Genomic DNA, 13,514 nt, shown 5'->3' with positions numbered 1-13,514 from the left:
CTGAACTGTCGAATTTTAACCGCCCTCAGGAAGTCTACACTTAAGTAATTTCTAGGCACGATTAGATCCATTATTTCTGGAAATGGTATAGAAGAACTTTGAGGTATCCTGTACGGTAAGACAATACAAGTCAAAATGCAGAATGGCCAAAACGTATAAGCATGAACCCAATCGACTGAGTTTAATGTATACGAATTCCAGGAACCACACAAAAGCCATCAGCTCCAGCCTGATAAACTTAATTACCTGTAGATAAAAAGTGACTGCAAGATAGGATTGGGAACGTGCCACATGTTAGTATAAAAGAGCCGATATGAAGTATTCAATGTTTTGTGTATTCTGACAACAGATTTCATGTACAAATGGCAGATCGGAAGATAATCTGATACAGATGTGGACAAAGAAAAGCTGCAGAAAACCAATATGTCACTCACCGCAGTCGAACTGACACTCTTGTGTATTGAGATATAATCACAAATGGAAGGTGGCATTAGCTCAACGTGCCACTCAGATGACAAAATGTTTCTCACAAAAGTCCTGTAGAATTTCAGTTATCGTAACAGTATATAGGAATGAATGATTAATCTACCTAACGTAGTTTCTGACGTTGAGTTAATCCCCCCAAAAATTTCCTGGCCGCATTATCACTGTTCGATAATCATATCCCTTTTACTTCGCACCAGAAGGCCTCCTTTTCTGCGACTTGTGAAAGTAAATTGAATTGTTAATTTCTTTTAATCATCTAATACCGTAGTTGCCTCCAAGGCTTCCATCTGCTGAGTATAGTGATGTGCAAACTTTGCTAACAAGAGATGACCAACTGCGTGAGAAATGGAAGAAATAATATAATAGCCTACAAATCAAGTTTCTAGTCCCCTGTACGATCTAGTCCCTTTGTCCCTACTGAGATAATAGCAGTAGATGTCGAGATCCGCCATGATACTTGCCTTAGAGCGATGTGAATCAATTTGAATGCAATACAAACGACAACTTCGTGTGGATTGAAATGGGAAAGCACGGTAGCATACATTGTCCTTACCACTTGCAAATTCGAAATATTCTAGTTTACACCCAGTGACCTGATGAACAAGAAGTCTTTAGCTGAGAAAAGAAAATTATCACAGTGAGCTTATAAGGTATTGTTTTCGTAAGACTAAGAAAGAGAAAGCGCGTTAAAATGATAAACAAGCTGATGGGTCTCATGAGATACAGCTGGCATCCCTGAGATGGTGAAGCTTTTTGTAATATGCATCTGCGACTTTAGAAATCACCTTAAAATGAGAACGTTATCAGGGATGTCACTTGACCTGATTGTAATAGTTTCTACATCGTCTGAAAAGAGATATTAATCAGGGACGAAAGCGATCTCTAAGTGATGCCTTTATTAAAGAAATAATTTTGAGGATGGACAGGGATATACAATTTTTAATTAGTTTTTTAGGGACAACAAGCGTGCCATTAATTCGAGGGTTCCCTTTCGAGGTGTCCGGTCAATCTTAACGGCTTCTACGTTCCTTCTTGAAATGCTGCGAAATTTAGAAGTTAGCAGTGAACATCGACATGTATTAGTTAATTCCTATTGGCTTACATCTAGTAAAGGAATCAACACCGAATCGGATGCCGCAAAATCGTGTTCTTTAACTGGGTCATAAAAAGGAAGCCGTAGTCACTTAACTCACATTATACAATGGCGTACCACTTAAAAAACCGTGGATTTAGTTCTCCCTTGAATAAGACGAGTGTATCAAACACGTATAGCTTCCGGAACTTACAGCGCATTGTTTTAGGTGTTCAACCTTGGAATTGAAAAAGGTTGTGATACCATATGTAAAAAACATAAGTATTATATTATCAATGATAATCAAGCAATAGCTATACTTCCCGATTATATGCGACTACAATACTCTTTGAGAGTGCTTGTTGCTGAAGAAATCTACATTAGCCTGATAAAAACTGTTTAATCCAAAAATAGCGTTCTTAAGGATAAAAAACTCAACCCTCGAAGCTAACAAATATGCATTTAGTTAGCATCAAATATGCTCATTACGGAATACACTAGGTAGCATATACTAGGTCACGGTCTATCATTAATTTCGATTGTATTTGTCAAACAAATTTTGAATAGCTATTCATATTATGAAAGCTTCGCCAAATCCATTGTTGATTGTGAGATACACAAGGAGCAAAATGTAGCCGTATATGGACAGCAGTAATGGAAGAAATTACAAACGGGGAATCTGTATCTGTTGTTTGGCCTAGTTCAGATCTTTTAAAAATCTTACTATGACATCTTGAGCAGTTCCTGATTTTCTTATGGCCATATATAAGCAGAACTGAAAGGAAAGGCTATGAAATCATGAAATTAGGAGAAACTCTGGCGTTATTAAAAGACTGCTTTTACTTTTTTCATCATGGAACAGGCTGTAACACGACTTTTACTATACTCACATGAAACAGTTTGCAGCCTACAAGATTCTTAAAATAGAAAATGAATATTGCAAGTTAGAGTCTTCAAACAACCATATCACAATCCTGACAAAATGGTCATAATCAGACATATCTTATTCGCATTTATGGAGAAGGAAACATATCCTCTATGGTATAATCCATATCAGGTATAAGCCATATCAGGTATAAGCTATATCAGGCTACTCGGAAGTACCTCAATTTCCAGGAACGATATGGTCTAAGCATGAACCCAGTCGAATGAGGTTGGTATGTCAAAGAGGATATGTAAATTCCAGGACCCACACAGCTACCATCAGCTACAGCCGGATAAGCTTACTTACCTGTAATTAAAAAGTGACAGCAAGATATGTTTGCGAACAAGCCACATGTTAGTGCAAAAGAGACGTAATGGAGTATTCAAGGTTTTGTCCATTCTGCCAAAGGATTTCATGTACAAATGGCAGATCGGTAGAAAATCTGATGTAGATGATGACGGACAACAGCTGTAGAAAATCATTGTGTCATTGACAACGACTAAAATGTTGATCCATCAATTATGATAATTATTTTCTAATATCGTAAACGCCTTATAGAAAAAACAAAATGGACATGAAGACGATCTTGATGTAAATTTAAATGAAGCTATACAGATAAGGTATAAAACATAATGGTGGTTTATCATCTACTTTACATAACCTTTAACACGTACGGCTTTGGTACCCAAAGAGAAAACGAAACCGTTGCAGGAGACATTTATTATAACGAGCTAAACTAATTCATTTGAATATCACATTCGAGTACTACATTATAATTCAATTGTACGTTGATAACATATGTTTATTGTCTGATTGTTTATCTGTTAAGATGTTCAACAGCAGATTATTGACTCCAAAAATTCTGCAATCTGCAAGGACACTTAAAATTGTGTAGCTACCATTTATTTTTCGACTTTCCTACAAAGAAGCAAAGTTTATCACTCTTAATAAAGAACGATGTTTGTATATTCCGCACATGCAAACACTCCATGCACATTTTTATCCAAGCCTTGGTCAAAAGAATGAAAGCTCTAATACACGTCGATTCCAGTTGGTTTCAACTTATTGCCCTAGGTATAAGCGACATAAGGATAATCAATACTTTGTGTTTAGCACCTTCTTCCTTTGCAGCTGTACCAAGCTGCTTTTCAGACAGAAGCGCACGAAGCTAACCAATATTGCTTAACAGTTATATTACACTTATGGTTGTAAGGTTGTAAAGGATTCACATGCAGGTTATTGCCTGAATCTCTAGTATGTGATCTTTAGGTAATTAGCTACCTTGTAGAAAAGGCCCGCTTCTCTTGGTTTTTGAGACAAGTCCTGCGGTTGAATTATTAAAGCTAGCGTAGTAAAGCACTGATTCACGATACAAAGAAGATACACAGGCCTGGTAGGACAGGTTTAAAACAGAGACATCAACAAAATTATCAATTGATGAATTTTTTTTACTTTGGTTATTATGGGATATTTTTAGTTAAGTACACCTGAAAGATTAAAAACTTCCTAGCCTCACTTACCACATCTTGGACCACAAGCCATGAACTTCCCCTCTTGGGAATAGTTTTCGAGTCACGCTGCCCGAAGAAAGTGAAACAGACTGGTATTAACCTCCGATTAGACTGAAAGTTAAACTTGGGTGTATAAAAATATTCGAAGCGTCTTTTATAACCTGTCTCACTTCATCAAGATGCTATATTGATAACGCTTCGATCTTTAGGTATAGAAACTTAAAATCTCTCTGGCTCGCACGGTTCATCCTACACTACAGACTGCAATAATCGCACACTCTTATTAAGCATATTGCAGGATTAGCATTTCTCAATCATCTCAACGTTTTCTCACCGGTGAGAATATTCTGGTAAGCTTCAGTAGCAGCCTAGTGCACCAACTGTAGTTCGGATTTCTCGTTAATCAGTTGGTCCCGTCTTATATAGTCACGCTGCTGAAAGGGACGTTAAACTCAAAATTAAGTCAATTCAACTCCTTTCTCTCTCACTTTCTGTGTGTATGTGCGTGTGTGTGAGTTTGTGTATGCAAAGTGCAGAGAACCTAAGTTCGTGGAGTACAAACATGCCATTCTATTATTTAAAATTTCAATTTATAAAAAGTCAAGGATGTTTTCCGATTCACAAAAGCATACTCTACTAATTCCTACATCGATGTTTAGCTGTAAAATTTATTGATAATAAATATTGTCTTTAAAAGTTTCAAGAAGTAAAAATCTAACGATTCTTCATTTCTAGAATGTTTCAAAAACTTCAATTCGTACTTCTTTCGGAATCCACGTTTGATCTTACAATATTAAATTTCGTCAGTTTAATACGCATAAGACGGTTTTCTCATAGCTTTACTACTTTTATAGATTTACATTCTGCACATTCTGCAACATTTATACATAAGTACATATAATAGAGAGAGAGAGAGAGAGAGAGAGACTTTGTAAATTTTTACTTCCTAACTGCTAATATTAGAAAATTTTCTCGTTTCCGAAATCTAATTGGGAAGTTATAATTAGTTGCTGTCTAATGTTCCTCTACAGGAATATTAAAATCTGTTCTAATTATCTTTTCGAAAAGTTTCTTCCACTTGTTTCATCGTGATGCAAATTTTCAGATTCATGAAAATTCCTTACATTTATTTCTACAGAGCAATAACACTTTCCGATACACAAAAAGTTGTTTTACTTTTTTCTTCAAAATGAAAAGTTTTAGACTAAAAAATTTCTTCAATTTTTCCATACAAGACACAAAATATTTCGATTTATAAAACATTGTTTCAGTTGTTAATACATAGTACTGAAAATTGTGTGAGCCATGAAAATATTCAGATTCTTTAAACGATCTTTCACTTTTTAACATCTTTATACATGATTTCATCAATTTTATGAATACTGACGAACTGTTACTTGAGCACTGATATTTGTTAAGAGCGGAAAATTTTAGGGAAAAATATAGAAGAACATTTTCAACCTAACATCACGGCTAAACAAAGATGTAGGAATGGGGAGTATGTTTTTATGACTCGGAGAATTTTCATCAGTCTACAGGACAGACAATTCTTCGGTCCGTGAAAAATAGTTTCACATGTTCCTACATAGTACTGAAAATTGTCTTGGCTAAGAAAATTTTCGATTCTTTAAACGATCTTTCATTTTTTAACATTTCTATACATTATTTTAATCAATTTTATGAATACTGACGAATTGTTACTTCATGACTGATATTTGTTAACGGAAAGTTTTCCGGAAAAGTATAGAAGAAAATTTTCCACCTCACTTCACGGCTATACAACGATGTAGGAATAACAAGAGTATGATTTTTTGCATCGGAATATTTTCCGGAAAATTTTCTCGAAAATTTTCGGTTACAAAATTTTCCGGAAAATTTTCATCACTGGTGATACAATCGTCTTATTAAAGGGAAAAGTAAATCCACGATTTTTTTTAATGGTACGTCATAGTATAATGTGAATTAAATAGCTCTAAAGGCACTATTGTTTCGTTTTTAAGACCTAGTTACACAACAAAAGTTCATGCGGCCCCCGATTGGGTGTTGAATGGCTTTGCTAACTGCAAGCCAACAAGAATTTAGTAATACATGCCGATGTCCACCGCTGACTTCTAGATTTCACAACATTTTAAGAAGGAACGTCGAAGCTGTTTAGCCTTATCGGACACCTCGAAAGAGAACCCTCGAATTATTGGTACGCCTGTGGCCACCTAAAACACTAATTAAAAATCGAACATCGCGGTCCATCCTGAAAATTATTTCTTTAGTCACCGCATCACTTGGAAATCGCTCTCCTCCCTGATTAATATCTCTTTTGAGACAGTGTAAAGTACTATTACAATGAAGTCTAGTGACATCACGTTAAAGATCTTAATGTTCTCATTTTAAGGTTATTTCAGGTGTTACACATGCATATTACAAAAACCTTCACCATATCGCGAGTGACCCATCAAGTTGTCATTCATTTTAACGCGCTTTCTCGTCACTGGGTTTCGCATATCACTCGAATATTTGGAACTGGCAAGTCCTAAGGACCAAATGACCAGCCGTACCTTTCCCATTTGAATCCACCCGCACTCGTGCGTTATACATCACGCAAACTGATTCCACTCCTTCTAATGCAAGCATCATGGCGGATTTTGACATCTACTGTTACTTTTTATTTTTTATCTATATCCTATGCTTTTTATCTAAATGCATCCTGATATCTACAATTCGTAATACCATTATTGCTGCAGAAAGCCACAACTGCAGCCTTCTAGATAAATCAAATATTTTCCCATATCAAAGTAATGCTTCAAGATATTTTAGTCTATTACAGCGTGAGAGTTGCAATAAAAAAATCTCAATTTCACTACCCTTCTTATCAAATATTACTATGTCGGGTTGGTTGTAGTAATGCTAACTGCTTGCATTCGTTGTAACACGTAACTCATCTCCTCTTAGTAAAATGTTATCTTAATGTTTCGTGATGTCTACACTTGGTATACCATGTTCTCTGAAAACATTCTGAAGTATAGTTCTAAGCACATAACTGTTTTTCGATTTTCTTCTTAACGGCCATGGATATGTTCGCAAACATAACAGGCGAAATGACAGTCTGATTCAGTGTTAGAGATGTGTACACTTCGTAAATCCTACTCAGCTCTGTACGTAAGTCCTAGTGAGCAGCAAGGACACTAATTAAATGCATATTTGATAGCGTCGAGTGATAACACACATGAGACTTTGTTTAAATAATATATCTGTAACAGCACAACACTTTGGATTAAACAGTTTTTATCAGGCTAACGATCAAGAAAAAGGTGAGAGCGTTATGAGTGCTAAGTAAGGTTCTTCAGCAGGAAGCACTATCAAAGAGTATTATAGTTGCATATAAACGGAAAGTATAACTACTGTTTCATTATCATTAATAAAGTAATACTTGGGTTTTTTTATATTTGGTATCAACCTTTTTCAACCCCAAGGGCCCACCTAAAACAGAGATTTTGTAGGTTCCCAAAGCTAAACGTTTGTGATGCCCTCGGCATTTAAATGGTGAAGAAAATCCACGGTTTTTTAATTGGTACGCCTTACCAGAACCGAGTTGAAGTTACAAGGTTTTGTGCATTCTGCCAAGGTAGTTCATGAAGAAATGTCGGATCGGGAGACAATCTGATATTGATGATGACGAAACAAGAGCTGTAGAAAATCAATATGTCATTGATTACGCCTTAGTTTTTAATTTACTCAGTTATGGTCATTATATTGTAAAAACGTCCCGTCTTACAGACCAAACAAAATGAACATGAAAACGATATTGATGTAACTTTAAATGAAAATATAAAAACCAGGTATAAAACATGGTGGTTGTTTATTATTCTTTTGACATGTTTTGGAACCCTTTAAGACGAGCTGCTTTGGTATACAAAGAGAAAACGAAACAATAGCAGGACACATTTAATTTAATGAGTTAAACCAATTCATTTAGATATCACATTCTCGTACTGCACTATCAATCAAGAGTATGTTTATAACGTTTGTTTATTTTTTGGTTGTTTATCTTTTATGTTGTTAAACAGCAGATAATTGACTCAAAGGATTCTGCCATCAGCAAGGACACTTAAAATTGTGTAACTACCGTTTAGGATTCGACTCTCCTTCTAAGAATCAAATTTTACACTCTTAATAAAGAACGATGTTTGGATATTCCGTACATACAAACTCTCCATGTACATTTTTATCCAACACGGGGTGTAAGTATGAACGCTCTACTACACGTCGATCCCAGGTGGTTTCAACTTGTTGCCTTACGTTTTACACGATATAACGAAAATCAATGCAGGATAATCAGCACCTTCTTCCTTGCGACTGTACCAAGCTGCTTTTTACACAAAAGCCCACGAAGCTTGACAATTAAATTTAAGCTTTTATAAGTTTAAAACGCAGGTTATTTTCCTGATACTCTAGTAGGTAATCCTTAGGTAATTAGATACGTAATTACCTTGTAGAAACTTCGTTGTCTTCTCTTGGTTTGTGAGAAACTTCGACTGCGTTATATATAGAGAAGCTCAGCATCTTATTGCTATTTATCCAAAGCGACTAGATCGAAGAGGGCACTAGAAACTTCTTTGTAGCAATTAAATTATTGCTTCTGTTTTAGCAAGCAGCCAGTCATCTTATCTAAGCAAAATTAGTACATCACTGTACTCAGCAGATAGAAGCCTTGGAGGTAACTACGGTATGAGTAGATTACAAGAAATTAACAACTGGTGTGAAGTTCACAATTCGCAAAAAATTTTCTGGAGCCAAGTTCCAAGGGAATGTACATTGAAGAGTGCTTCCGTAGATGATTCACTCCAAGGATTCTCTTACCTGCAAGGACACTTAAAATTGTGTTACTACCGTTTAGTTTTCGACCCTCCTACAAACAATCAAAGTTTAACAATCTTAATAAAGTACGATGTTTGGATATTCCGTACATGCGTACACTGCATATACATTTTTATCCTAGACGGAGTCGTAAGATTAAAAACTCTACTACAGGTGGAACCCAGTTGGTTTCAACTTATTGCCCTAGGTTTTAGACAACGTAAGGATAATCAATGCACAGCACTTTGTTCTTTTGCGACTGTATCAAGCTGCTTTGCAGACAGAAGCTAACAAATCTTACCAACTTGTCATATCAGTTATATTACACTTATAGTCATAAGCTTGTAAAGGATTCACATGCATTTTTTTTGGCTTCAAACTCTAGTAGTATATCCTTAGGTAATTAGGTATTTGATTAGCTGTAAAACCATTCCCGGTTCTCTTGACCTTTAAGACAAGTCCTGCCGATGAATTACTAATGATGACGGTGTAAAGCACTGATTTGCGTTACATGAAAGTTATACATGCCTGGTAGAACAGAACACACAAATCATGATTATTATCATTTGACAATTTCTTTTTGTCTATAAAAAATTTCGAGACGTCTTTTGCTGCCCTCACTCACTTTATGAGGGCGCTATATTGATAACGCTACGTATCTCTCATATTAACCTTTAGGCTAAAAAAAACAAAATCTCACTGGCTCGCACGGTTCATCATGTTAGGGTATTCAATACTGTACTAAGAATATCATAACCGGACACTTTAATTAAGCTTACTGAACGATTTGAATTTCTCAATCTTCTCAACGTTTTCTCACCGCTGCGAATTTTCTGGTAAGCTTCCGCTCCGTAGCAGACTAGTACACCAAATGCATTTGCTTTTCGATACATTTCATCTCTGACACGGAATGATAAACAAGAAGAATTCTCTAATCTTATTTATTAAATTAAACACTACTTCATCTCGCTGACGTGAATAGAGTTTGCTTGTCCTGTCCACCGACTCAAAGGTATCTTCCCAAGAACAGAGAGCTTCTCCACAAAATGTACCCGATTAATCGCTAGCTGTTGAAGCTTGGGAAGTGTACTCATCTCTAACCCTCAACCAGACTAATATTTGACCTGGTAAATTTGCGAAGATATCCATGGCCTTTGACAAGATCCATCCTAGATCACCAAGTAAATTCCTTTACTTAAAAAAAAGTACCAAGTCGTCTGTAGAATTCTGCATAGGTGTTCGCTGAATTTAGAGGAATATCATGGCAAACTGCCTAGAGTACATTCCCATCACAGTCCACCTAAGACCCGTTAACACTGGCAAGAAGAAAGTTGAAACACACAGATTTCTATACTTCCGACAGTTTACAGAGAACATTGTATTACCAAGTGCAGACTTCACGAAACATTTAGACAACATTTTATTAAGAGGAGATACGTGTTGTTCTTTCTTCAAACTCTGTTAGCAAGCACTACAACCAATCAGACATGGTAATATTTGATATGAAGCGTAGTGAGATTAAAATTTTTCAATTGAAACTCACACGTTGTAATACACTAAAATCTGTTAAAACATTGGTTTAACATGGCAAATAATTTAAGATAATCTACAAAGCTGCCCGCTTTGGCTTTCTGCAGAAATAAAGGTTTTACTAGTTGTAGATATAAGGACGCATTTAGATAAAAATATAATAACAGTAGATTTCGAGATCCGCCATAATATTTGCATTAAAACGAGTGGAACCAGCTTGCATGCAGTACAATCGACGAGATCGGGTGCATTGAAATGGGAAAAAAATAGTAGCTCATATGTTCGTTAGGATTTGCAAATTCGAAATATTCGATTGACGTGCGAAATCCAGTGACGTGCTAAACTAGAAGTCATTAGCTGAGAAAAAAGTAATATCACGGTGAGTTCGTAAGTTATACCTTTCGTAAATATAGTGAAGGGTAAGGGTGTTAAAATGATGGACAAGTGATGTGTCACATGCGATAGGGCAGGCATCCCTGAGGTGGTGAAGCTTTTTGTAATGTGCATCTGTAAATTAAGAAACCACCTTATATGAGAACATTAGCTCGGATGTCTCTTGACTTGATTGTAATTGTATTCTACATTCTCTCAAAAGAGATATTAATCAGGGATGAAAGCAATCTCTGAGTGATGTGGTGATTAAAGAAATAATTTTGAGGATGGACGTGGATGTTCGATTTTTAATTAGTAGTTTAGGGTGCAAATGGCGTGCCAATAATTCGAGGGTTCCATCACCATTACACAAGCTCCCCTACCCACAGAACACAAAAAAGCAACACGGGGCGCTTGCACTTCTTCAACAACATATTGTGGTACATGTGATTGCAGGCACTTTCAAGAAGAATATTCTACATGCTTCGTATACAAGTGGAATCGAATTCCCTTCCATTGTCAGTCCATCCCCAGTTTTCTGGTGAAGGAATATATGCTGTATTCATTATTGCCTGGCGCGGATTTGTCTAGTTTAGTATGTTGCACGTTTGCTCTGTAAAAACAACGCATGACATGTTGGAGGATTTCTCGCCGGGATTCATTAACTTGAAATGTTTCACTTCTTATTCAATATATTAGGACAACATATCGTGGCAGTGAATTAAAACAATCTTCGCTTATGTGGATTACAGGGTGTGAAATTGTTAGGAAAGCTGCAAAAATAAAGGTATTACTAGTTGTAGATATCAGGACGCATTTAGATAAAAATATAATAACAGTAGATTTCGAGATCCGCCTTAATATTTGCATTAGAACGAGTGGAACCAACTTGCTTGCAGTACAATCGACGAGATCGGGTGCATTGAAATGGGAAAAAAATAGTAGCTCATATGTTCGTTAGGATTTGCAAATTCGAAATATTCGAGTGACGTGCGAAATCCAGTGACGTGCTAAACTAGAATTCATTAGCTGAGAAAAAAGGAATATCACGGTGAGTTCGTAAAATATATCTTTCGTAAATATAGTGAAGGGTAAGGGTGGTAAAATGATGGACAAGTGATGTGTCACTTGCGATAGGGCAGGCATCCCTAAGATGGTGAAGTTTTTTGTAATGTGCATCTGTAAATTAAGAAACCACCTTATATGAGAACATTAGCTCGGATGTCTCTTGACTTGATTGTAATTGTATTCTACATTCTCTCAAAAGAGATATTAATCAGGGATGAAAGCAATATCTGAGTGATGTGGTGATTAAAGAAATAATTTTGAGGATGGACGTGGATGTTCGATTTTTAATTAGTAGTTTAGGGTGCAAATGGCGTGCAAATAATTCGAGGGTTCCATCACCTTTACACAAGCTCCCCTACCCACAGAACACAAAAAAGCAACACGGGGCGCTTGCACTTCTTCAACAACATATTATGGTACATGTGATTGCAGGCACTTTCAAGAAGAATATTCTACATGCTTCGTATACAAGTGGAATCGAATTCCCTTCCATTGTCAGTCCATCCCCAGTTTTCTGGTGAAGGAATATATGCTGTATTCATTATTGCCTGGCCCGGATTTGTCTAGTTTAGTATGTTGCACGTTTGTTCTGAAAAAACAACGCTTGACATGTTGGAGGATTTCTCGCCGCGATTCATTAACTTGAAATGTTTCACTTCTTATTCAATATATTAGGACAACATATCGTGGCAGTGAATTAAAACAATCTTCGCTTATGTGGATTACAGGGTGTGAAATTGTTAGGAAAGCTGTGGTCACCTCTGTATACAAAAGCCATGTTTCCCATGCTGATATATTTCCATTACCGAGAAAGTATGACACTGTATCACATCTTGCAAACGCGTGGAAGTCTCTTAACGTAGTTTTTTCTTTTCCTTATGCATTTGAAATATGATGAATTGGGAAAATTCGATGATGTTTTTTGGTGCCGGAAGATCTTCTTGTGTCCATTTAATGTTGCATCAAAGGAATATAACGTGATCCTACTATCAGCTCTTCTAAATGATTTCCTAATGACTTATTTTAAAATGTTGGTAGATTTCTTGAAGTTTCTATATTATATCCATTCCTCGTTGCTACCTCAAAGTTACTTCCTTTCTTTTAACACTTATACTTTACAAGAAAAAGAAACAGTTCTTTAATTTCGTGGTTACGAAGGAAACGTTCCACTTCCTAGGAAATGGTGTAGTTCGTGTTAGTTTTGTCCTTATTGCTACACCCCTGCTTTCTCTTGTAGATGATTTTATGCTCTCTGAAGAGTATATATCCTATATCAAATCCACTCGCTTTGCATGGATTGTGTCCTATTCTCTTTGAGCATATTTTAAGAAATTGCACTAGAAAGAAACATAAAATGTTCTACTGATGCCGGTTGCAAAATGTGAACTAAAAATCTCCATCAAATAATAAAACATCACAAGAATTAGGAAAGTGTTCTACTTTGATGTTGGCTTCACTCTCTAGATGCATAACTAAATCCGGCTTTGAGGACTGTGAATTATGGTAGAGAGACTGTGGAATATGTTGATTCTCGTGCAGAAAAAAATTATCCAAGTATAGTGAATGACGTGTAGTAGGCGAGAGAATAGGTCAACGTCCATCTAAAGTAATTTTATTTTATTTCTGTTTCTCTTGTTCTTTTAAAGGGAAGAATGAAGTACTAGAGAAGATTTTTTCATAAGAGAAAAGAATTGCTTGG

Source organism: Thermobia domestica, chromosome 7 (genome assembly GCF_964235325.1).
Source record: "Thermobia domestica chromosome 7, izTheDome1.hap1.1, whole genome shotgun sequence".
Classification (NCBI taxonomy): Eukaryota; Metazoa; Arthropoda; class Insecta; order Zygentoma; family Lepismatidae; genus Thermobia; species Thermobia domestica.
This window is presented reverse-complemented; position numbering follows the sequence as displayed.